Source organism: Columba livia, chromosome 2 (assembly GCF_036013475.1).
Source record: "Columba livia isolate bColLiv1 breed racing homer chromosome 2, bColLiv1.pat.W.v2, whole genome shotgun sequence".
NCBI classification, from domain to species: domain Eukaryota; kingdom Metazoa; phylum Chordata; class Aves; order Columbiformes; family Columbidae; genus Columba; species Columba livia.
In genome coordinates, this window is record NC_088603.1 from 73,396,330 (window position 1) to 73,421,205 (window position 24,876).

At 42.5% G+C, this 24,876-nt stretch overlaps 1 long non-coding RNA gene across 1 annotated transcript in view; it reads left to right on the forward strand.

The window, feature by feature from the left end:
* Positions 1-16,517, forward strand: part of LOC110361895 (uncharacterized) — a 34,211-nt gene extending 17,694 nt beyond the window's left edge. Inside the window, exons 2-3 of the long non-coding RNA XR_010470300.1 lie at positions 16,253-16,298; positions 16,384-16,517. This is a non-coding gene — a long non-coding RNA (uncharacterized LOC110361895). The remainder of the gene's footprint in view (positions 1-16,252; positions 16,299-16,383) is intronic.
* The last annotated feature ends 8,359 nt before the right edge of the window (positions 16,518-24,876 follow it).

Consider the following 24,876-nt stretch of genomic DNA (forward strand, 5'->3'; position numbering starts at 1 on the left):
TATGTGTAGGTGAGGTTCTTAGGGACATGATTTAGAGGTGGACTTGGCAGTGTTAGGTTAATGGTTGGACTCAACGATCTTAAAGTTCTTTTCCAACCAAAATTATTCCATGAGTCTTTATTTTTTTAAAGTATGTTTGTAGAGAAAAAGCTCCTAAAATGAGCTCGACTTGTGCCTATATTTTCAGTAATACATGGTTAATGTGGAACAGAAATCAGGTCTACATCGGTATTACATCCTTAACTTTCTGGTTAACAGCAGTCTGAGGAATTATAGGTGCATGAGACTTCAGGTAGGTTTATTTGAATTATTTATTACAGGAAATAATTTTGGAAACCCTCCTTTCCTTTTTAGATTGCTAACCTTGAACTTTCTTGGCTTGGATTGGCTGTATTTGGAGGACCCTCAACAAACACCAGGGTAAAAAGCTCATCAGGATCCAGATATGAATGAGAAGATACATTTAAGGGTGGGGAGGGTCCCTGAGCCCCATGTAGCATGTGCCTGTTGCTGCATGGAGCAGACCAGACCACAGGGTCCAACAGGAAAGCTCTCCAAGTGACTTTCTTTAACATAGCCAAGTGCCCTGGCCAGCAGACTGGGGTACAGAGAAAGTTAGCTTGAGGTCTCTTGATCCCTTGGTTCTTGTTTGTGCCTAAGTAGTTGTAAAAATAACTACCGCAACTCTTTCCAAGCTAAACGAGAAGGATTCCTTCCTGTTGAAGAGGCTTGATACCCTGTGTTTCTTGAGCCAAGTGAAACCTGTTCTCATGCAGGGAAATGTACAAGTGTAAGAAGGCCCTGGTTTGCTGGGGAACGCTGAGAAACATCGCAGTTCTCCTCTGCCTCCCTTTCTAACATGCATTCATGGTCAGTCTCTGCATGTGCATTCACTGTCGTAGTGCCTTGCCAAGCAAGTAAATATGGTTTATTTTATGGGACAGTTATAAAGTGACTCCTTGGAATAACTAGGGACATTGTTCTGACACTTCAGCTTACAAGACCAGCCGGTGTACTTTCTTTTCCTCAAAGAATGAGGAGGCCAAATATGGCAGGAATGCAAGGACAACATCAATTTTACCGTGTAAATTTTAAAATGTCCATGTGAGCATATAACTTCAGACACTGATGTGTATAAATGTCATTCCATGGGCTCAGGCAGGAATTGCAGATCAAAGTGCAATTGTATACCCAAAGATGCACGTTCCCAAGGGAGAAACAGAGGGCACCACGGGCATACAGTCTGCTGTGGGTGTCTAGTCGGAGCATGATGGCATCTTACCTGCCAAAGCCTGTTTAGAGAAGGAATAAGCCCATCAGCCCAGCTATGTCTCATATGGCTCCATACTGAAGGTCTGACAGCAAATTACCAGCCCACGCGCCTGGACATGGTGTCCATCATAACGTGACTACCTGGCAGAGTACATTCTCGAGATTTAATTTACTGTGCATCCAGAGCAACGGATTAAATAACAACAGTAGTTTGGTAAATAAGGTTTCTGTTTACACAGATTTCTCTGCCCCAGTTGTTTCCTGCCCCTTCCTCTCCCCTTAAATCTTGAGGCTTTCATGGAATTTCTCTACTTGGACTTGTCTGTGCTTAGATCTGGTTGTGTGAGGCTGCCTGGGTTTCAAATCACAGCTCATTCTTTTCTTCTTGCTAATCAACATAATTTGGCCCCTGATCAGTGAAGTCAGCCAGTGGTTTGCATCAGTTGTTATTTTGATGCAACAGTGGATGAGGTTAAGTAGATATTAAGAGGCTTGTTGCTGCTGTAAACACCATTCGGGGATTTTTTTTTTTATGGAAACTGTTTTAAATTCTCTCACACAGCAACAGAAAGTGTCTTTTCTTCCACAAGTATGATGAAAAGTTAAGTAGGTCATTTTTTATCTTTAAAGTATAAAGCTTGAAAACCCTTATCTGAAATAGTCTCCACTTAGTAAATCTAGCAAGGGATATTTTTTGTCATTGCTTGATGATGCCATCAAATAGAGATAACGCTACTGCAATCTGGGATTGCTCTGTGGCACCGTTGGCTCTTGGTTTGAAGTAGGTTTCCAGCAATCTGAACTTTCAGTAGGAAAGTGAAAATATTGTTGGCCACAGTGAGTCTTTTGTGACCCTGGTGAACAGCTGAACATGTGTGTTCATCTCCTGCTCATTGTCTGCTGCACCTTTCCTTTTAAAAAGAATAAAGCCACAGCAAACTGGAAAGTGAGTTGACAGGTGAGGCTCCCACTTAACCAGGAACAGCCTGTGTTGTGGGCTGCTGGTCAGTGTCCCCCAAATCCCTAAAATCCCAATGGCCGGTGCTTTGTGTTCTAAGCTGCCTGGATCTCTAGATGAGGCTTTGGAGATATGCTTTTTCAAACTGAGCTTTTCAAGGAGAAAGATATAGGTTTATAGAAATGTTCTGTACTTCTTTATGATGATTGTAATTTGCTGGGTGCTGTTCAAGAGCATAGCAGAGGCATAGTGTTCCTCTTTTGAAAAAATAATTTGTTTATGTGTATATCTGCTGTTGCAATTTAGGTCAGAGAAGGTTAGGCTTTACGTTCTTCTTCAAAATCTGGATTTCTTATAAATATGACATTGTTCTTCATATTCCAAGTAATGTGTATATATATCTATATGTACAAGTGCACACATGTATACACACTGGCTTTAGAAATAAATACCTGCCCCTCCTGCCACTACTGATTTCTAGGGGTCTTCCACCCATCCCAGTGCATGGCATTTGCCATCTTTGTCCCCGCTGTGACAGAGCTGCTGCTCAGAGCCATGTGCTTGCGTAGGATAGGGAAGAAATATTCCAGCTATTCTAACTTTCTTTCCCTGAAAAGGCTCATAGAGGCTTAAAGCTAATGTTAATTGTGGGTGGACAGAGGAGGGATTGTTGAGCTTCAAGACCCACATAAGACTCAATAGGTAGGTCACGTTCCCATTGCATACAAGGTGGTCATAGCCTAATGCAAGGACAGTTTCACTCTGCATTTTGGTTAGGGCTGCACGCGTGTCTCTGTAGTGCTTCCTTTTCAGTTGTTGTACCCCTGTGGCTTTCTATCTGCCCAGTTATTGCAGGGAGCTGCACTGCCAGCTCTACAGAAAGCTCTGTGTTGGTCTTGCAGTAACCAGCGTGTGCTCTTCTAGAGTGAAAAATAACGTGACAGCTTGCAAGATCCCTGCAGGCATCTCTTAAACCAGACTGCTTGCCTGTTTTGCTTGTAAGGAAACACGAAAGTCCACAAAGAGAAGGAAGCTGGCCAACTAATTGTCCAGATTAAAAGTCACAGAATCACAGAATGTTAGGGATTGGAAGGGACCTCAAAAGATCATCTAGTCCAATCCCCCTGCTGGAGCAGGAGCACCCAGATGAGACTACACAGGAAGGCGTCCAGGCAGGTTTTGAATGTTTCCAGAGTAGGGGACTCCACAACCCCCCTGGGCAGACTGTTCCAGTGCTCTGTCACCCTCACTGAGAAGAAGTTTCTTCTCAAATTTAAGTGGAACCTCTTGTGTTCCAGTTTGAACCCATTACCCCTTGTCCTATCATTGGTTGTCACCGAGAAGAGCCTGGCTCCATCCTTGTGACACTCACCCTTTATGTATTTGTAAACATTAATAAGGTCACCCCTCAGTCTCCTCCAAACTAAAGAGACCCAGCTTCCTCAGTCTTTTCGTATGAGGGAGGTGCTCCACTCCCTTAATCATCTTTGTTGCCCTATGCTGGACTTTCTCCAGCAGTTCCCTGTCCTTCTTGAACTGAGGGGCCCAGAGCTGGACACGATATTCCAGATGCGGTCTCACTAGGGCAGAGTAGATGGGAAGGAGAATCTCTCTGGACCTACTAACCACCCCCCTTCTAATCCAGCCCAGGATGCCATTGGCCTTCCTGGCCACAAGGACACAGTGCTGGCTCATGGTCACCCTGTTGTCCACCAGGACAGGTGTCCACAAGTTACAGGCTTAATCCCACCCCTGGCCCCTGCAATGTTTCTTTCTCTTCCCCCCTGCTCTGCACTGTCCCCTCTGCTTCAAACTATGAAACTATAGCATCTGCTTCAGCTCAGCAGCCAACCAGGTTTAGGAGATCCATTGTGAAGAGGCATGGTCTATCCTCAACTCCTTTTCTGGACTGCAGTGTGACTGGGCAGATCACTTGGCCTTTGTGCCTCAGTTTCCCTTGTGAAAAATTGAGATGGTGATACTTCTCTGAAGGGTTAAATGATCTGTAGACAGGCAATACTGAAGACAAACCAACTCATATTTCTGGTCACTAAAATCTTGTGTCTGTGAGGAGTGAGTTGAGTCAGAGACAAGTGCCACTGGTATAATGCAAAGAGTTCTAATTCCACTGGGTGGCAGCTGAGACTTTCTTTAGGTGAGGAATAATGTTTTCTCATTTGGGTTAAAGGCAGCAACTTCTTCGCTGGAAGATAATGGATCCAGAACCAAGCCTACTGCAAGCTCCTGGGGCTGTAACCAACAGAGATGGTTGATTTCCCTTTGTTTACATTCTTTGAATCCCTTAAATTAGTGCAATAAACCAAGGCCTCTTGAACTGAAAAACTCATAAAATGTACTAGTTTTGGATTGCCAGTCACTTACAGGATTTTTAAAGGCTTATAAACCAAAACCACCTCAGCAGAAGTCCATTCATTTTTCTTTTCCTGTTGCAGCCTGTGTGAAAATCAGGACATGAGATATGTCTTCTCACTATGTTGTTGAAGGAGGCAGATACCTAAACAAACACCTCCTGCTGTATGGATGTGTGGAGTGGGTAATATTGCCTACAAAGATCACCTTCCCTCAGCTGCATCAGGCCCTGGCAGAAACCAAACATTGTATAAATTGCCATTGGACCTGAAGTGGCATTTTGGCAGTCCCATTGTGCTGCTGATGGGGTGCTGTGGTGGGCAAGACCCTGAAAGCACAGTTCAAACCATTGCACTATGAGAGGAGGTATCCTGGGCCCTGTCTGGCTCAGCGTTATCTATCTGCATCCTCCACCCCTGCTGCCCTCACTGTGAAATAACCTTTCAGTGGTATCTCACACCCTTCACTTCTATTTTGGTGCCTTAGGTAGTAGTTTTCTGATGTCTGTTACTTCCTTGGTGCTTTGTGTTGTTTGTACATAACAAACAGAGGTATTGAGCAGCCCTGCAGGATACTGAGTCATTTGGTGCTTGGTTCTTGCTTTGCTGTGCAAGAGGTGGAGAAAAGCCTCTGTAAATCATGGCAGTCTTGTGGATTAGGGTGCAAAGCAGTAGCAAGAATTGCTTAAAGCTGGTCAGATGCTGTATTGGTGCTTCAGGAGGAACTGCTATCTATGTTTCTAGTTGAAAACCACAGTCTCACTAGCCCTGCTTGGTGGCTTTCCTCTAGGGACTTGAGAACTTTGTCCTTGCAAGCAATTCTTTGGCAAAACTGAGATTTCTTCTTGTTTGTATAGAGGAATAACAGCCCGCTGCTTGTGCTGCCTCAAAGTGAGTCACACCATGAAGTTTGCTACAGAGCTGCTTCCTTTTTACTGCACTCTCACATGCAATCGTCTCGCTCAAAGACTGCTTATTCTCCCTCCCATTCTTACCCATTCAGCCCATTCAGGGCATGATGTTCACACGGATATAGTGGGTAGAAAGGGGCTGTGGATGCTTTGTAGGAAGGTTCTCTGTCTCTGAAGACCAAGCAGAGCTTTGTGAGGCTGGCAAAGGCAGCTCTTGCAGAAATTGTCTTCGGGGTGGGCAGAGGGCATGATAGGAACAGCAAGGCTGTAGTTTACCTGTCATTGGTGTAATTGTTCTATATTAGGAGAGTCAATAAGAGCCATTCTCAGCCTAGTCCTAACGTTAGAGGGATGCGAAAAGGAATTGGACATTTGGGCTCTTCCCTGCTTAGTAGATTTTGACTGCAGAAGAGGAGCGGGCTGCCATCAGCACGGGTGCAGGATGTCTCCGCAACGCTGTATTAGGCTGGTCTGGGTGTCAACATATTTGCTTAAGAACATGGGAGGGTTTGGATGCAAGAGGGAATGCCACAGATATAATTAGAGGGTGAGAGAGTGTGGAGGCTCATTCTTGGAGATTCTTTGAGCATTAATAAGTTCTGACAAGTGTCACAGATGAAAGAAGAAACGGTTGTAAAGCTTAAGTGAGGTTGGCTTCAACCCTGGTACATGTTACATGTTCCAGCTGAAGACATACCAGATGAATGTGAAGAATGATAGGCTCTCTTGTCTCTGTCTCAGTTGATTTTTGAAAGGCATTTGATAGCTGGTATAGATAGGTATGGGACCATCCATCAGACCTTCAGTATTATGGGAAACAACACTGTGTGAAGTTGTTGAGTGCAGTGCAGGAGCAGGTGGTTAAAAAAGGAGTTGGTTTAGCTTTGGCAGTTCTTTGCTGCCCTGTGGTTCTGCCATAAACCAAATGATGAAGTAACACAGGCTTCAGCAAAACAGGCTGGCATTGCGTGGGTAGATGATGAGAATCTTTTTAGACTTAAACTTTATAGACCACTTATTGCTACTAAGTGGCACACTAAAATGTAAAAAAAACCCAACCAAACAAACAAACCCAAACAAGCAGAGTAGTTAGATTCACATCAGTTCCACTTGTGAAGCTGCTGTGTCGAACAGTGCTAGTACACTGAAAGGCAAAGAGCAGCAACGAAGCTGAGTTCTCACCTGGGCAGCACAGGTTGTCCAAAGGCAACTCCAGAAAAAAGTCAATTCAACTGAAGCTGACTTCAACTCTGAAAAGTAATCAAGCCCAAACAAAATGAAAAATGCAACGTAGCTTGGTGTATAGCTGTGACACCTGGTGCCCTCCCAAAACAGTACAGGACTTTAAAAACCTGTGCTGTGCTCATGAAATGGAAAAGATCTTTCCACTGGTGATGAAATTGAGAAAGAACTCACCACCCGATCACTGAGCTGAAATATGACAGCAGTGCTAGACGTAGGTGCTGCATGTGCAAGAGGGTAGCATGCAGACTCCCTCCAAGAAGCTGTCAAACCCAGATCAGCTGCCCGGCAAACAGAAAAAGTTGTAAAAATATTTAGCGTGGGGAGAAGCAGAGCAGGTGCAGAGGAAGGCAGGAGGAGAGCAGCTTTCACCCTGTACACCAGTGCTGGCCTAGGGCAGGTTCAATTTAAGTGCGGTAGAAAAGGTGTGACTGGACCCATTCAACTCTTCTGAAGGTACTTTGTTTTCTGGTGGGCATCAGTCCCTCCTGAGATGGCAGACTGTCCACTGCATGGTGCAGCACAATACCCCATGATACTCATGTGCCCTGGCTCAGCCTGTTGTAATCCTCTCGTCCTTGCTTTCTCCCTTTGCTACTAAAGAAGAAGGCTATAAAGGAAAGCAGCTCCCAAAGCTGTTTGTCTTCCTGCTGCTGCCCTGGTGAGTAGCTGTGTGATGGTGGAGGCCTGAGGTGTGCCAGTGTGGGGCCCTGCTTGGCAGCTGCTCTGCACTCCTACAGCACCAGCTCTCCTGTCCCACCTGCCCCAGCCTGACCTGGGGCACCCTGCTCCCCAGACTGGTTCTCAGTGTGTCCCAGGTTGCTTCTTCCTGAGTCTGCAGCAGGCAGTGATCTGATCAAACAAATCTGGCAAAGTAAGCAAAGTTAGTTTGATGCTTCTAATTTTAGTGCTGGCAGTGCTATTGAGCATAGGGACCATCTTTCCTGTTGCTCCTTTCCCATCCTCAAAATGAGAACAAATATTATTTCATTAATGTTATTTAATTTTATTAACTTAATGCTATTGATTTATTTAATTAGGTTTTATAGTTAATAGCATGACGGTGCTGGTCCAGGGTAAAACTAGTTTGGGGTGATGACCATACTAGGAGCACCTGCTTTTAACTGAACTGCTTGCTTTATTTCAACAAGTTTCCAGCAATGTCAGCTCCAAGTTTTTGGAAACATGAGCCTGTTCCCTTGAGTATCACAAGAGTAGCTAATAATTCTGTTCTTAGGGTGTAGTTACACCACATAGACAAGGCCATAATTAGTGGCTGGGACAAGCACAGCTAAAAAATATTTACTTGAAACCCAGCACTTGATAAATGTGCTGTGCTTAAAGCTGGAGGTCTTTAAGGAGCTGTGGGCTGATGGACTGAAAGAAAAATCTGTGGGTCAAATTCTTCATTGCTGTCATTTGTCTGATTCCTCAACACATTTTCTGTGTATTGAGCTGTTGTTTTAAAACAAGGGTCGAGTACTGCCTGCCTTACCCTTTTGTTTACCAGAGAGACAGATGGGTCATTCACTTGTGCATTGCTCAATGTTTGAAGCTAAAGACCATGTAATTGGGGCATGGGATTTTGGGCTGATCTGTACAAATAGTTGAACTGACTTAACTGTAATCAGTTACGGAAAACATCACTTGGAAACACAGTATTTTGACTGATAGCAATTATGTCTCAACTTGGTAGTTTATTAACTTGAAATTAAGTTTTAAATTAATATCACAATTAACTTACCAACTGAAAGGTAAATTGCTCTAAGCCATAACTGTTATAAATGAACTCAACTCTTCTCTCAACAGAGTTTCTGAAGGATTAACTGAATCAGTTTACTAACTGTTTGAAGTAAAAATAGTGAGTACCACTTGGTGTAAACCAGTCCTCAGGGCTGGGAGGCTTCACAGTGAATCAAGTAAAGGGTGCAAGGCAGCGCCTGGGGAGAAACATTTTATTAACTTTAACTGGTTGAAACTTAACCCCCAGATCTGCTTTGCCAGTAGAGCTACATGAATCAGCAGAGCATAATTTATTTTGCTATAATTGGGAAGATACAAAGAGCTTCCTAAAACTAATTAAAATGCTTACAACCATGTGAGACAAACCGCTGGTGCAGTGTAGTTATATTCTGTGCCTTCAGGTTTCCTGAAAACTTATCAGTGTATCACCTATTTTTCAGCAGGCTCCAGTAGATCAATTACTGCTTATCTGTACCACCTGGACAGATCCTTCTGGATACTGTGCTGTAAATCATATAAATTCTTTATTGTGTGCACCAGTTCATTCTGACACAAATGTGTTTGTGTGACCATGTTTAATCTGGATCATACTTGAACTGGACATGGATTCAGTATCAATAACTTTAAAATCTTAGCCTAAGAAAGAGAAGCCAGGATGTGCATTATACTACTTCCCTGCCCCATGGCTGAGATAGTGTACATTGTTGTCACACACATTATGGTATTGTTATCTCTGAAAGATAAGTCTTTCAAAGAAAGCTTCCACTCAGTGTTAAGGAAGAGAAATATAACCTCAATGATCCTGCTCTGTATGGGCGGAAAAGGTAAGCAAATGTTTTAAGCAGGTGGCAGTGAGAGCATAGATCACAGTTTGTAGCATCTATGGAGATGGTAGCTCAGATAGCATTCCTTAGGCATCCAGATGCATGGGGTTCAAAACATCATCTTGAATATTGATGGTAAAGAGAACACCTGTTCACTAACTCATGCAATTATAAACAAGGTGTGGTTTAATGGGCACAAAACCATCTGTTTGCAAAGAGAAACCAACCTCCTCAACCAGATGCAAGCACTTAGGGTGGGCTCTGCTAAGCCTGGCCTGTGTACCAGTCCCAGATGTGGTCTGTCTGCACTCAGCACAACATGGGAAGACCCAAAGTATGGCTCCATGGGCCTGAGTCCTGCACCTCAGGCTTGCACTTCACAACACTGCCTGTGTGCCTGAATCTGAGCTTGCTGTTTCCTCAGCCAGCACAAAATCCCATAAACTCTTTAGATCATGAGACACCTCTATCATGCAGTGATCAGCACTATCTGGCACTTTTGATAGCCCCTTTAGCAGAGAGATCAGTGATGGATTGGGCAGAAAGATTAATTTCTCTTGGGTCAGGGAATGAATAAGTGAGAACCTGGGTAGTTCATCTTCATTCTGCCTGTGTTGTAGGGGTTTGAGGAATTTTGATCTTTTGTTTTTCTTTTGGTGCTTGTGTTGTTTATTTGTGGGATGTGTGTGTGTGTGTTTTGTTTTTCAGTTAAACCATCTGCATGAGCAGTATTAACTTCAGTGCAGTAAGTGAAAAATACCTTACTTATCACCCTAGTCTGTTGGCCTGGACCTTTTTCCTAACTTAACAGAAGACAGGGTGGGCATTAGTTTTTGAGGAGTTAGTGTAGAAGGTGGGAAGCAGTATGATGTACTCTCAGTTCACCCTCAGCAAATTCACTGAGCTGTGTACACATTGCACAGACAGAGACTGTTTGTTCAAGAAAGGCATCAGGCTACGCTAATTCTCATCACAGAAGCAAGCTCATTAAGAGCTTGCAAGCCTCAAAGGATAGTCCTTTATCTTCTTACTTTAATTATGAAATCCATGAGAAATACAAAGCAATCCCTGGCTACAAAACACCAGCAACATCTTGTATTTTAAGTGGAAATGCCCTCGATTTTTCTCCTATATGACTGGTGGTACAGCAAAGTTAATAATCTTAAGTGGTATTTATCATTGCATGTAAAAAAGAAATGTAATGACATCCTATTTATATCAAGAAAGGCTTTGTGCATGTGTCACCTCTATGTTTTGACATAGCTATCTCTCAAATATCTTCTGATAGACGTTTCTGCCAATCATTATGAGGCAGTAGGAGTAAAATCTGCTAGGACATTTAACATTCAATATTGAGTATTTTGGTTTGACTTGGGTTTGTGGCTTAGTGCTCCAAACTGTACTTAGCTAGGCTGGTTTAGGAGAGTTTTAGCTTGCAGAGAAAAGGTTGTGCTACAGTCAGATTCTTACAGTTGTCTATTATCATAGCTCAGAGATCCACAACCACACGTGGAGTGCTTACATTTGCAGTCTGCTTGAACCAGACACAATAAGAAAATACTAAAACTGAGTGAAAAATGGTGCAGAAGGACAAGATTAAAAGCGATGAGGAAAACAGGGTGAGGTGCATGGCTTTGCACCCCTGCAGGTGTAAGGAACATTTAATGAAGAACTGTTGTTTTTACATAACTGAGGACCTGGCACCTGACCCCAGCATGGGGGAATGACCAAGAGATACCAGACTATGAATCCTTAATGTAAAACACAGTCTTTTCCTGGAATATATACTGATACCTGCATACACACTGATACCTGCATTTACAAGTTAATTTAGGGGAAGTACAGCCAGAGTACCAGGCATCCATATCTTAAAGAGACTGATAAGGGAAAGTGTATTGTATGCACCAGGGTAGTCTGTAAATCCTGAAGTACCCAACCAATGGGGAACAGAGGAGAGAAATTGCAGCCAGGATTTTGGCGGTGATATATGCAGGGGCTTTTTGCCCTATTAGGTGTGCCTACCTTTAGGTAGAACTCCTGGTCTTGCAAAATCATTATTAAAATACACTTTGCTGAGAGATCCTGCCTGGGCCTATTATATTTGCAAAATAATTGTTTCCTACACAGGTATGTGTACTTCGTGAGTCATCTCATGGAGTCCTCTTGGCTAATCTTATTGATCCCACCATGATTCAGGGGATAGGAATGAGGATGCAGATGCAGACAGCCAGCACAAGCCCCTTGTGGCTCATGAGCAGTTGTGTTTCCAAATTGCCAAAGCAGAAATCTGGAAGGAAAGACCTACATCTGCCTTTAGTCCTTTGTCCCAGCTTCTAACCCAGGGAGCATAAATGAGGACAGGAGCTGATTGTACTTAGCAGATCCCAACACACAGGGGAAACAGCAGATGGGAAGGAACGGTGGCACTGATATCCAAGATCCAAAAGATAGTTCCCATCATAGCGATTTTTAGGATAGGTCACACTTTTGTTTTTTCTTTCCTACTGTGACAATTCCTCCCAGTGACATCTCTTGTGATAAGAAATGTATATTGGTGGATAAAGGTGATAATCTGCTTTTCAGGTTCTGTAAATAATTTTAAGAATAGCAATATTTTATGCTTATGCAGAAACTTCTATCTCAGAATGCAACTGATCTCGCTGTGGTACAAGCATTGTATTTGAAATATAATAACCATCACACAGATGGGGAAATGACAGTAAACTCAATGTCACACAAAGTTTATCCATTGCAGTTGGGAATAAAACATGAGTTTTAGTCCTTGTTTCACAAAACAAGATCCTCCTCAACAAGAAATCTTTTTGTGTGATGTTGACTCATAACTTTTGTACACACCAGTAACTGTGGTGTACATAGTGGGTTTTTTTATAGAGGAGATTGTCTCAACTGATGAAGAAGTTATGACTCTGTATCAGATGCACTTTACCCTGACATAATTTTCTCATTACTAGTCTGCTTTGTCCCAACTTCCATTCCTATCACACTTCAGGGTTTTTTAAGGTTTTATAGGAAGAAATGTTATCTGCCCTGAAAGGAAAAGAAAGAAATTAAAGCAAAACTCCTCAGTGTATATCATCTTAATTATCCTACCCAGTACGCAAGTAGAGTGGTCATTTTGAAGTAAGGTATCTCTGTCTTTTCCTGATTCTTTTTTTTTTAATTATTTTTTTATTATTATTTTCAATGGCAGTTAAGGTGAAAGCTTTTTATATTGTTTCTCTGTGCAGCTGCTTAAAGCTGTGCAAAGTAAGTATATACTAAAAAAAAAAATCCTTCTATTTCACCTTGATAAAAAGGACCTCACAAGGTGTTGAATGATACAGAATTTTTTGTCTCTCCTTGCTGTGTCTATCAGTGTGGAAGACCGAACACATTGGCATTCAGCTGTGTCAAAAGCAAAGCTCCATGATGCACTCTGTTTCTGTGAATACTGATCCTTTGTTGCAAGGCTCTCTGTATGCATCATCAGTCACTTGACATCCTGTGTACCCTAGAAACCTAGAAACAGCAGCATCAATGCTAATTTGTTTATGTATTTTGAGGAACTTCATTTATGGTTTGACTTTGGTCATATTACTTCACAAATTAACTTTCAAGCGCCTGACTGGACAGTGTAATTGGAGACCAGCCAGACTGCCTGTGGCCTTACCATTTTTTCCTCCTTGTTTCCCATTCTAATGACTCAACTCACTCACCACACTAAGACCTCCATAGTATTCATGACCTCCCCGAGGCCTATTAAAGTTATTCATAGTTATGACTGACTGAGACCAAAGGCTGTTCACGATGCATGAGTACAGCTAAGCTGCTTTAGCTATAGGCTTAATCCAGTAGGTGGAGCAGCTGCCTGATACTGTGGAAACACCTGGTATCTTTGTTCTGGGTAGTGTGATTCTGGTGGCCTGGGGCACCTGGTAGTTATTAGCTGAAATGTGGTCATTGTTATTTGCTAGCATCCACAGGCAGGAGAGGAAGCTCTGCTCCACTAGATGCTTTGTTGAAGTTCTACTTTTTCCTGCTCTTGTGTGCTCCTGTTAAATTAGATCCCAACTCCAGAGTTTGTCATATGCTCTTAGAGCCAGCAAGGCAGATGGGGAACTCTGCTACAGATGGTATAAATCTAGTATGTCATCTGACACTGATTTGACTGATGGAAACTGATCTGAGATCAAGGCTGCTGTGGGGCTTAAGAGAAACAGGCACTACCTGCTCATGTTCTATAATTATCAGTGACTATCCTTGTGACTAAAAGATAGCCTGATGCACCTTGCAGATTTAAGGACCTCAAGTTAATAACTGTGACACATGAAGATGCCCCTTGCCTTGCATGTAAACTGTTCCACATTGTCCTGTGGGAATGGGAACACAAGGACAACTTACCATTCCCAAAGCTTTGTGGACTCCTACTACAACATTTCCCCTACTCTGTTCTGGATCAGTTTTCTGTCTCATCTGTTAGTTGGGCTGTCTGTTGGGTTGGTTTTTTTGTTTGTTTGTTTGTTTGTTTTTTCTGTTGTTAACCTTCTTCTATGGTGCCCTGTTCTATTGACTGGGTAAAGTGCTGCTAAACTTATTTCTGTCTTGACATTGCAACATGTACTTCAGAACGATAACTTCAGAGAAAACATGGTGTGACAGGCCCTCGTCCTAATACTGTTTAAACTTGTACTTCTTCAGGAAGTCAAAGAAAAGCAGATAATGATGGCATCTGTATTCTGACTATAAATCTGTGTCTCTGAATGCAAAAACTGTAGTTGTCCTTAATATGTCAGCTATTGTGTCATGTCAGTGCTACTCCAGGCAGGTGGACCGCACCTTCACATGGGGTGCAAAAGTGATGCCTTTTTATCTTCTCAAGCGCCAGTCATGGAGCCCAAAGAGAACTTGCGGGCAGTTCAGGTGTTACAAAAGCAATATATACTGCCTTTCTGCAGAGGGTCAATCTTGAATTGCCCTCTGAGGTCTTGCCTGCTCATGCTATTTAGAGCTGTTCCATTGACGTGTGGATTTGTTACCCAGACAATAACACTATGCAAAGTGGCAACTTTTTTTTTTTATATATGATACTTTAATATTGGCAGAAGACCCTGTAGCAGTCACTTTTTGTCAGTTTGGCTTTGTGGTGTTTTGTCAGCAGCAGAACAAAGGTGAGTTCTACCAGTAAAATCTCTGTTGCTGCATGTATTGTAGGAGCTGTAAGTTGTAACTTACCAATCTAGTTATATCTATATCCAACAACTGATTAGTGGTAAATCTCCTGCTAGCCTGGAAACTTCTTCTGGTAAACTCTTGGACCCATTTCTCACTTCTATTTTCTTGCTGTGACTCAGAGGGAATCTGGCCCGTTGTGATTAATTCTTCAGTTAAAGCCTAGGTGCCCTTGCTTTAATTTTTTTTGCTTCTAAGACATCTTCTCATGTTGCAATATTAAATATCTAAATCCCTCAGGGATTCATTAGCAATAAGTGATACAGGATGTAGTTTGAGAGCTGGGAAAGAGATCTTTACTGATAATACGCAGAGACCATGTTTGAGGCAAGAGGCCAGTATGTGGTGGAGCCCCAGCCTCCTACTTTGCATTTCTGAACATCAAGCTAATTTTTTCCTAAAATACTTTTCATTTTTTTGTGCTATAGCTGTGACTTGTCTTGGTTGGCAGTAATAGAGAGTGAGAAGTCTCCTTTAAATTCTTATATTCAAAACTCTTTTTAGGCTTCATATAATAGGAATAACTTCTTAAAAAGACTAAAACTGAAGGTTATGTTTGAATCAGGTATCCTTTCCTGGTTATGTAGCTTCCTGTTGTTCTGGTAATATTTAAAAAAAAAAAAAAAAGCACATAATACTTCCATAGTACTTTTAATTTCTTGGCTTTCTAATTAGCTGCCTTCTTTACACTTCACAAAGGAAATGTATCATTTGTGGATAAATCAGTACTGTTTCTCTCTAACACTTTAAAAGTTAAGCTTGGATATGATGTCAGTACAGGTAGTAGTAGAAACCAGTCTCTGCTTTTTTTTTTTTTAATAAATTATTTTTTTAATCAAGTATTGTCTAAAATGCAGAGTCCAATTAAATCCAGGGGACCCCTGATGGGGACAAAATAGGACTGGGGGTTCCCCTCTGCTGGAACCTGTTCTGCCTCTTCGCATCTCTATTCACTGCTTCTCTTTTCTGAACAGCAAAGGTGCCACTTAGTGCCAGCTGTGGCTTGATGTTATGGAAACTGATCTAGGGAGAATCAAATGTAGACTAAACTGCCATCAGGCAATAATGAGCCAGCCCACTCATGCAAAGATGGTGTTTGTGAGATTGCACCCGTAACCAGACATGCATGTTCCTCCTAGTCCTTTTGTGTAGGTTCTCTCTAAATACAGCTTTTCTCTTTGATTTCAGTCAAGGTAAAAAACCCCACAGCCCAGCTGTGAAAGTGTCAGCTATTTAGAGAATTTTATTGAGACAATAATGGCAGCAAATGTCTTGTCTCCCCTTCTCCTTGCTGCTGCTTATACCATTAAAACTAGCCTCTAAGAAGTGCAGAGTATTTATGCCCAAGAGAAACAGTGAAACCTTTCCCAAGTTGATAAGCCCTGACAAGTTCTATCTGCCACTTTATATTGTGGTTTTTCTGACCCTGTGGCTCGGTAAGCAGGTACCTAATAGATGTTCCCGGGAAGTGAGTCTGTCAAGCTGCTTCTGGAAAGTTTGAGCAGGTAGAGCACATCCATGCCGCTTCCTACCCAGGTTGTGCCCTGATGAGGTAAACTGACTCGTGTGAGAGCAGGATGGATGGTTCCTTCAGAATGAGAAACAGGCCTACAGCTTTTCTGCCAGGATGAATGGAAGCTTTGTGGTGTGTACACAGATATTTAGGATGAACTAATTTGTGGCCATTTTACTATCTCTTTGCAGATCTTGACATGTGTCTGCCTATGCAATGACTTGGTTTATTTCACTGGTGAGCAGGTGTTTGTGAGGCACTGGTCCTTGCCAGCTGAGATGACCTTGTTCACTCTGGCTTCTCTTGCCTTTTCATCTGACAGCCACCAGTCAGCTTGGAGGACCCAAGCTCAAGCTCAGACAGTGACTGAAGAGGTGACAGGCTGCAATGATTTCCAAGAGGATTAAGAACTGCAGGTACAGAGGGATGCTACCAAGGTCTTGCTCTGTCTTGAAGTGTTGTTTTTTTTCCACCAAAACAACTCCAGGAATCAATACATTAAATGAACTTTTTTCTTATGTGTCTGTTTTTATTGCTTCTTTCTTCTTTGAAATGGTGTTTTTCTGGGGTGGGTGGTGTTGATTTAATTCTGGTATGGTTCTACTGGCTTTTCTGGAGTTCCCCATTGCAGCAGAATTTATGATCATCCATGACTTCTTCCATTCTCAGCAGTGAGTGGAAACATTATGCAGAAGTGTGGTGAAAGCTAAGAGCTGAGAAGGAGATCTGTCCTGGTGAGGTTCCTGCTCATGTGTTTGGAATCCTTCTTGCATTTTGGCCAATCCAGTACACAACCAAAACAGGTTCCTGGGACAGTTTGGGACTCAAGAGCGCAGCTACCCTATTCCTGGACTGGCCATAACTGTGTTGCTCCTGACAGACGTTTGGAGGAAAGTAGGATTTGGAAAATACTAGTTGTTGCTAAAAATACTACCTGTCTTCTAAAACACTTTGAGTTAAATACACTCTGTCAGCTAGGCTACCTAGTGTAGCCAATGTTTTTATGGTAACATGTACCTCTATGAGCTTTACTGCTATATCTATAAACAACTGGCTACATAAAGAGCTATTTTGTCTTTTGGCTATGACTTGTACCCAAAATTTCCAAGGGGAAGGGCAAATTTGAGGCTGGTACCCCATCGTGTACAGCAGTCTTGGATCAGACTATGTGGGCCTGCCACATGAATAGGCTGAACAAAGACCTACAGGGTAGAAAAGAGGGTGGTTATTAAAAAGCTTTTTAGGGGTCCATGTGTCTGGCATAGGTTAGTAAGGAAGCTTTTGAGAGAGAGAAGAGCCAGGACATGCAAGCATGGGATATTTTGCCTGAAAGAATGTATAAGGCAGAAATAAGAACAAACCATTAACTCCTGGAAGTGCTCTAAAGAGGACATGGAGATGGTGACTGCAAGAGTTCAAGAGAGGTTGGAGGAGCAGTCAAGTGAAATCATGTTAGAGATGGCCCTGAGGGAAAATCTGATGCCTGCTGAGCCTTTGCTGGACAACTGATTGTGGTTGTTCTTTATTGGGTATCTCCCTGAAGCTGGGAGAAAAGCCCCTGCTGCAGGATCTCGTGCCGATGGAGGTCATGCTTCTGGAACCCTCTGTTAGACTTCGTGTTTGGGAGGAGTTTTGACTTGGCCAGTGGGCTAAACTTCCTACTATGTTAGATCCTGATAGATGGAGACAAGCTGAGGTAAGTACTGGGCAAGACTAAGCTGTGTCTTTTCCAGGGCTCTACTGACCTGATCTCTTAGATTTGATGAAGGCATCTTCCTAGCTTTTATGATGAGCAGGAAACTTCTGGCTCCAAAGTTCTCTGTTAAATCAGTGTGTTCAAAATGTTTACAGATAAGCAGAATTATAAATATTTACAGATAAGCAGAATTCTTAGAGGTAATCTCATCCTCTATAAAATAAGGCAAGTGCTGTTTTGAAAGTTCAATACTAAATGCACCCACAATCAAATAAACAGAAAGAAATCACTTGTTTTAGGAGTAAAGTGCTAATGGAAAGGAGCTAAGGTGAACATCCAGAAACATGCCTTCTTCCCAAAAGGAAGAAACAGTTAAGACTTACTGCTGATTTTGAAGAATGTGTTATCCAGATTGTTGGCATTATAGGAAAGCAATGGTCCTCAGACATACTTGTGTGCACTGCCAAATTTGAAATTACTTTTCCTCAATACAAATGTGTCTGTGTGTATAGCCTAGCTATAAGCTGCTTCTTAAAAATCTCTACTGCATTATGGTAAGCTGAAAATTAGATAAGTGAGTCTGGCTTTACAGTCTGAGCAAGGGCTCTTCTTGACTCCCCTATGCTGTAATGAACTCTTAAGTACCTGTATCAGTTTTGCTGAACCAATAAGTTCTGAAATATCTGCAGTTTATTTTGCTGCCTTAGACACATATTGCTCTGGTATGATACTCAAAGATGTTTTGATTACCTGGAGTGCCTTAAAGAAACACAGGCCGTTCAGGCCATAAAAAATGTTTTCATGCTCAACAGTGTCAACCAACAGAGTGGTTGGATACCTGTCACTGTATTAGGTCCCATGAAAACTGAATCTTCAAGTAAATCTTAAATATTCTACTTTCTGAATAAATAAATCAAAATAGATCATGAAGTGTTGAGATGTCAGAAGCCAGACAATAGTATTTATCATTTACTTCTTGTTCTAGAATTCTTTTCCAAAAGCCTTTAGTATATAAACTGCTTAGCAATAACTTACACAACACTCTGGTAGAGAATGCCAGCTGATTTAGTAGTACTCCTGACCACTTCTTACTACTTTCTCTTTTCTTTGTAATACCAGGTGGCCAAGTGACAATTTTGACTCCTGGTAGAAAGAAAAAACGTGTCCTTTTAATTTTTTTTTCTTTTTGTTCCCTTAACGTTTAGTTTCCAGTTTGGTCAATTATGGTGCCACCTGAATGTGGCTCTATATAATTAAACTGGTGTGTGCATCTTTGTTTGGGTTTGGTTTTCTTTTTATGTAAGAGCTATGGCTATCTTGGGTATGGCTATGGCTTGGCTATGCTGGTTCAGTGGCTTTGTGGCATAATCCTGAGAGCCTACTCATTCTGATAAGAGGAAGAGAGAAACCAAGAGCTTTGCAATGTAGCAAACTGCATATGTTAACATTATGCAGTATCTTCTTCCAGGGTAGGATAGCATCCCTAAGCCTTTCCCAGGATTAGCTGACAATATGAAAATGCAGAGTGGTTTTATCTGCCCAGCACGGTGCAGAGATATTGGAAGACGGTCAAGAATGAGGATCACAAAGTCTAGCTGTGATTGTTGCCTTAGTTAATGAGGCAGGCTCTTAAGCAGGATCTAGTACTTCAGGGCTTAGTCTAGCTTGAAGTCAAGGCTTTGTAGAAAGCCTATGGGTTGAGAAATTTCTTCTGGATAAGTAGCAACACTAAAATGATATGATCCTTTTTTGTTAGGTTGGTCCTGAGACAAGAAGTAACACTACAGCTGAATTACAAAGATTCTTGCAAGCAGCAGTGGGACGCTGGAACATGTCATACCCTGTGCAAACACTTTTAATGGAAATTATTATAGGTCTATCTCAGTATTCCAAAAATATGTACTGGAATAGGTTGGGGGACACATTTTTCCAGGTAAAAATGAGAAGATAATTGCTGTTGAAAAAGAAGGTGAGAAGGCTTCTTTGGTGTGTAACTGAGTAAAAATGGTCCAAGATCTGGATCTCAGCACAATGGGTGCTGGTGAAATGGACAGTGTCACACTGTAATACAAGCAAGTGTGTGAACTCTTTTTGCTCATTAGCTTTTAATGCTCTCCTTTGTCACAGGTTTGTATGTATGGTGTTTTACTTATTTATGCCCAGGTGATATATGTGAATGAGAGCTGGAAGCAGCTGCTGAATAATGGATGAAATGCCAGAATTCTGCTGGTGGCAGTCTCCACAGTGTAGGGAGCCATGCTGAGGGCTTTCTGCTCCCCTGGCCAAGTAGTTTGCTCAAATGCTCTTCCCTGGCAATAGCCAGAAACTTCTAGCAAATCCTGAGGTGTCTCAGTGAAGAATGTCTTTCTGCGGAGTATGCCTTGACATCTTGCATCACGGTCTGTTTCATTTTCTAGCTGGTTGCTCCCATTACTATTGAAGAGTCTGACTGACTCTGGTCTACAGGAATAGCAATTCTCTCTTTTCACTACCCTTTGCAGCACTTCCAAAGTGCATTCTGCACAGCTTTTAAGCACAATTTCAAGTGAATAAACTTTACTAAAAAAGAAAGCAAAAAATGTTTTAATTAGAGTAACCTAATAGGCTGACTAAGCTCTGAATACAGCAGTGGCAGAAGATCACTGAAGAGCTTCTGCCCTTATCTGGCCTTAATCATATATCTTGGTTTCAGGGCACTTAGAGGCTTTATTTTGAATGTTTCACAGATTACACTGACTAAAAGGAGAACAGGGTCATTACCATAATAAATCTCAGTTAAGTGTAGAGCTAGCCTTAGGAAACCTTTCTATATTTGGCCTCTGATATCCATTGCTGTAGGGGTTTATATAAAATAAGCGTTGACATCTGATGCAGTGTACTGGTACACATGTGTGAGAAGTTAACTCTGCCATTTTTCCAGCAAAATGGGGCCAGGCAGCCTCAGATTTGGCAACACAGCTCTGTAATATGCCTTGCTTGCCCTCAGGAAACAGAGTTCTCCCTTGCTGGGCACCTGTCTATTAAAGACAGCTAATTCTAAAGGTCTGATAACAGTTCAGTGCCCTGTCCACACCGTGGTGAATTTTTCTGTCCGCTAAACAAGGAACTTGCTTCTATAGTGCAGTTGACAAAATAGGTATTTATAACCTCATTTGTAGGAGGGATGGGAGTTGGTTGAACTACAACAGCCTGGTTAAAAACATCTGACCACCATTACACAAGCTGTGGTCAAGGACTTACTCTGCTTCCCATTTTGGCCAGGCAGGACTTGACCTCAGCAGGACCTCATTTGCTTCGCCCATCCCATGACCCCTGGGCTTGTAATGTGCGTGGGAGGGGTGCTGGCCGGCTTGCCTGTGTTTTGCTCTTCTGCCGTGAGGGGTAATCACTATTTATTCATTGGGAAGGAAGGGCTGGAGAGCCTGTGGAGAGGAAGCAGAGGAACCGGTCTGTGGTAGGACTATCAAGGGTACAATCTAGTGATGTTTGCAATAAATCAGATGCCATCTCTCTGCAACTGCTAGGCAAATTAGCAGAGAAAGTCTTTTAATGCTACCTACCTAATCCCAAATTGCTGGGGATATCCCATAGTCTAGCAGTGATGGAGAAACAGCTACTCTGCCTCTGCCACAGCGATCAAGTAATGCTCCAGGGCAGTGGGTGTTTGAAAGCTCACCAGCAAGATCATTTAGGCAGTGTGACTAGATTGTATCTCCATGAGTTAGTTGTTAATTTCACCCTAGCTTGCTCTGCTGCTGTAAACTGCTGGAGATATCTCTGCTGGCTCCCTTGCTCCGGCACACAAAGGCTTCTCTGTGTCCATGTCTGTAACAGTGTCAGTATTTTCTTTTTTTTTTTTTTTTTAATCCTTCACTCCCAAATTATTCTGAACAGATTGCTTTTCCCTCTGTATAGCTTTGTACAGATAATGCAGGAGAGAAAGCAGCGGGGAGCTGTTGGGGAGAGAATTAACCCTCTGTTCCTTGCTTTGGGATTAATGACCAGACATGAGCAGAGGACCCTGTTTCAGGGGAGGACTGTTCTCCCTCCCCACCAGGCTCCTGTGTTTGGGCTGGGACACAATTCTGCTTTGCTTAAAAACCAGAATGGCTAAGGAAAGCTGCAAGGCGGGGAGGGGGACAGTGCCAAAGCATGCATGTGTGTTTCATTGGTTCATCTCAACGGGACAACTTCACAAAAGTTAATGCAATGCTCCTGTGACACAACTGTTACCTCTTTATGGCTCTATATGTCAGCTTTGCCATCACTTGTCACAGGCCTGAAGAAGCCTCGATTCATCTCTGGCCAGCAGGCCCAGCAGCAGCTGCTCCCTTTTTGGTTTTTTTTTTGGCTCTTTGGCATGTGTGCAGCAGCTGAGGGGGATAAAGAGCAGCAGCCAGTTGGGACAGATTCCACATGACGTGGCAGTGCCATGGGAGTGACAGGGGCTCGTGTGGGTTCAGCTGGTCACAGCCCCATGGTATATAGGCAGGGGCTCAGAAAAACCTCTTTGGAGGACCAGGTGTAAGGATGACAACTAAGGGAGCTGGGGAAGATAGCTGTCCCCTGCAGTGAGCAAGGGGGAACGAAGTGCAGGAACTGGGGAGAGCTTGTCTGAGAAAATTGACTTCTCTCTCTGCAGAAGTTATTGCACAAATGCATGAGGTAAATTATGTCTGACCTGCAGGGAAACCTTTACCTCTGGAAATATCAGCTTCCTTAGACCATCCAGAGGCTTTGCTTTGGTTGGAAGGAGATATCTTTTGTACTTGCTCTCTATCCAGTCTTTCTTACCTGAATTTTCAACATATTTCAGAGCATTCACAGACCCTCTCTGCTCCCCCTAACTCTGGAAAATCAGATTTCAATGTCTTCTACTCAAGACAAAACTAATTAAAAGGTACAGTGAATAAAGCCTGCTTTCTAGTCACTCTCTTGCGTACTGGGTTTGCACTTGAAAATGCCTGCCTCTAATTACTGCTTATCCTTCCTGTGAAGAAGGTGACAAACTGCAGGCCTCGGTGGGATGGACCACAGTGGTCTGGAGAAGGAAGCTGGCTGCTCACTGGTACCTGGCTCCCACTGACAGGGATTCCAGCAAATACCTTTAAGCAAATACTTAGCAAATAGCCAGAGCTACTTGTTAGAAGAAGAAAGTATCTGAAGCAGTTTAAACAATGTCTGGTCCTCTGTGGTGGTGGTAAGAGCTGGGGTCGTGAGTGCATCCTAGATCCTCCTGTACAAAGTATTACTTTCAGAATCATGCATTTTTCAGTTATATCCCACCACATATGGCTTGCCTCCACCTTTAAAATAGCCACGATCACCTTTAATCCACAAAGAAAATGCTGATTTAACATGTAACACATGCCACAAGGTACCTTGGCTTCCTTAAACAGATATGGTACATGTTGCAGTCTTTGCCTGGGCTGACTTAGAGAGAAGGAAGAGCGCTTTGGCTTGCTTTATTCTTCAAAAAAGATGAAAAAGGTAATTTTTCTTTGATCTGGTTTTCTCGGTTACGTAAAACACTGTCTTTTAACAGTAACTGAGGGATCCCACTTCTGAGTTAAATGTGAGTTTTATTTCTATTTAAACATGCTTTGGGATTTTATATTTTTCTGCTTACTTTTTGACTTTTGTATTTGTTTATGCTTGTACCCACCTGCTTGAGTTTTCTGGAAGGAACTAGACCACTTGTGCATCAAGCATCTGTCTCCAAAGGCCAACTGCAGGCTCATCATGAGGTGTTTTGTGGGGACTTTCCTCTCTGGACTCCTTCCAACCCTGCCCTCACTCTTCGTCCCCAGTCTCATCTGTTTCACTGCCGAGTTTGCTTTTTATCTTTAGTATAAATGGCCATTGTTCAGCAGTAGAAAATAATCAGACCAGAAAACCTGGCTTTGCTCCATCTAGTCAGGTGATTTTTTTTTTTTAATTCTGCTTGGGAGTGAGAGTGGGGAGGAGAAATGAACCTCTCCAGCTCTGAATATTTTTTTAACAGCTTTTTCAACATCTGTGGTGACCCTTTTGCCTTATGGATGCTGATAGTCACTGCTGGAGGAGCAAAATGTCTTATCAGTGCCTCCCAGGGCTGCTCTGAGGGGGAGACAAGGCCAGCCATGCTGACAGCTGCCTGTGCACAAACACAAAAACCTGTCGCATTACTACACATGTGCCATGCCATGGAAGACAGATACTTTTTGCCTTTGACTAAAACACAGAGCACTGGAAATGCTATTTCTGAAGTGAAGGGGAGGAGCTGTGGCTTTGGGGAAGGGTGATGCTTTAAAACAAACAAAAACAGATGCACTTTTTTTTTCTCTCTCCACCCTATTGGTTAGTAACATGGCTTTTAAAAAACTGTAAACAACATTTCAAAGTTTTTCAACTTCTTAGCTTGAAAACATCAAGGGAAAGAATGGGACAGTTTGGCAGGATTGCTATGAAGCTCTTCCTTTACTTTCTGGAAGAAGTTCAGGCAGCCCCAGGGAAGTGCACGTTATCATTATTAGTCACCCCATGTACTCACAGTCCTTTAGAGGTTCTGTTTACTCTTGGTAAGAAAGGGGAAAGTCCAGCAACAGTAAATCTGGAAACACAAACATATGCCTGCATAGTTACTTGGGTTTTTATTCTTGGGTTTGGCTTTACTGAAGACATAAAAATTAGAATGGAGAGCTCTGTATAGTTAAACCCTCTTCTATTGTTTACTGTTCAAGTAGGGAGATCACTGCAAGGTAAGATCTTATTTAGAAAAGATATTATTTTCTGCTTCCTTACGCCCACATGTATCTACCTTTCCCCTGGTTTTTAAGAGCCTAGGGTTGCTTTTTAACAGGTCTGACTATTCATACTTAAAGCATACTTGGGACATAAAAAAACCACAGGAGTTCTCATTTGTTCTGTTTGCAATCAACTGCTGCTCTTTCAGATGTTTTGTTCTACTTCTTTTAACTAAAATGAAATTGTGTGTTTACAATGTCCCTTTTGAATTACTTGAACCACATGGATGTCTGAAGCTGCGTTACATATCTGAAGGTGTGATACTCCTTCCACTGCGACAAGAACTAATGCAAGCCACGCAGGCGTGGATGCCTCCCAGGGCTAGTCCTCTGC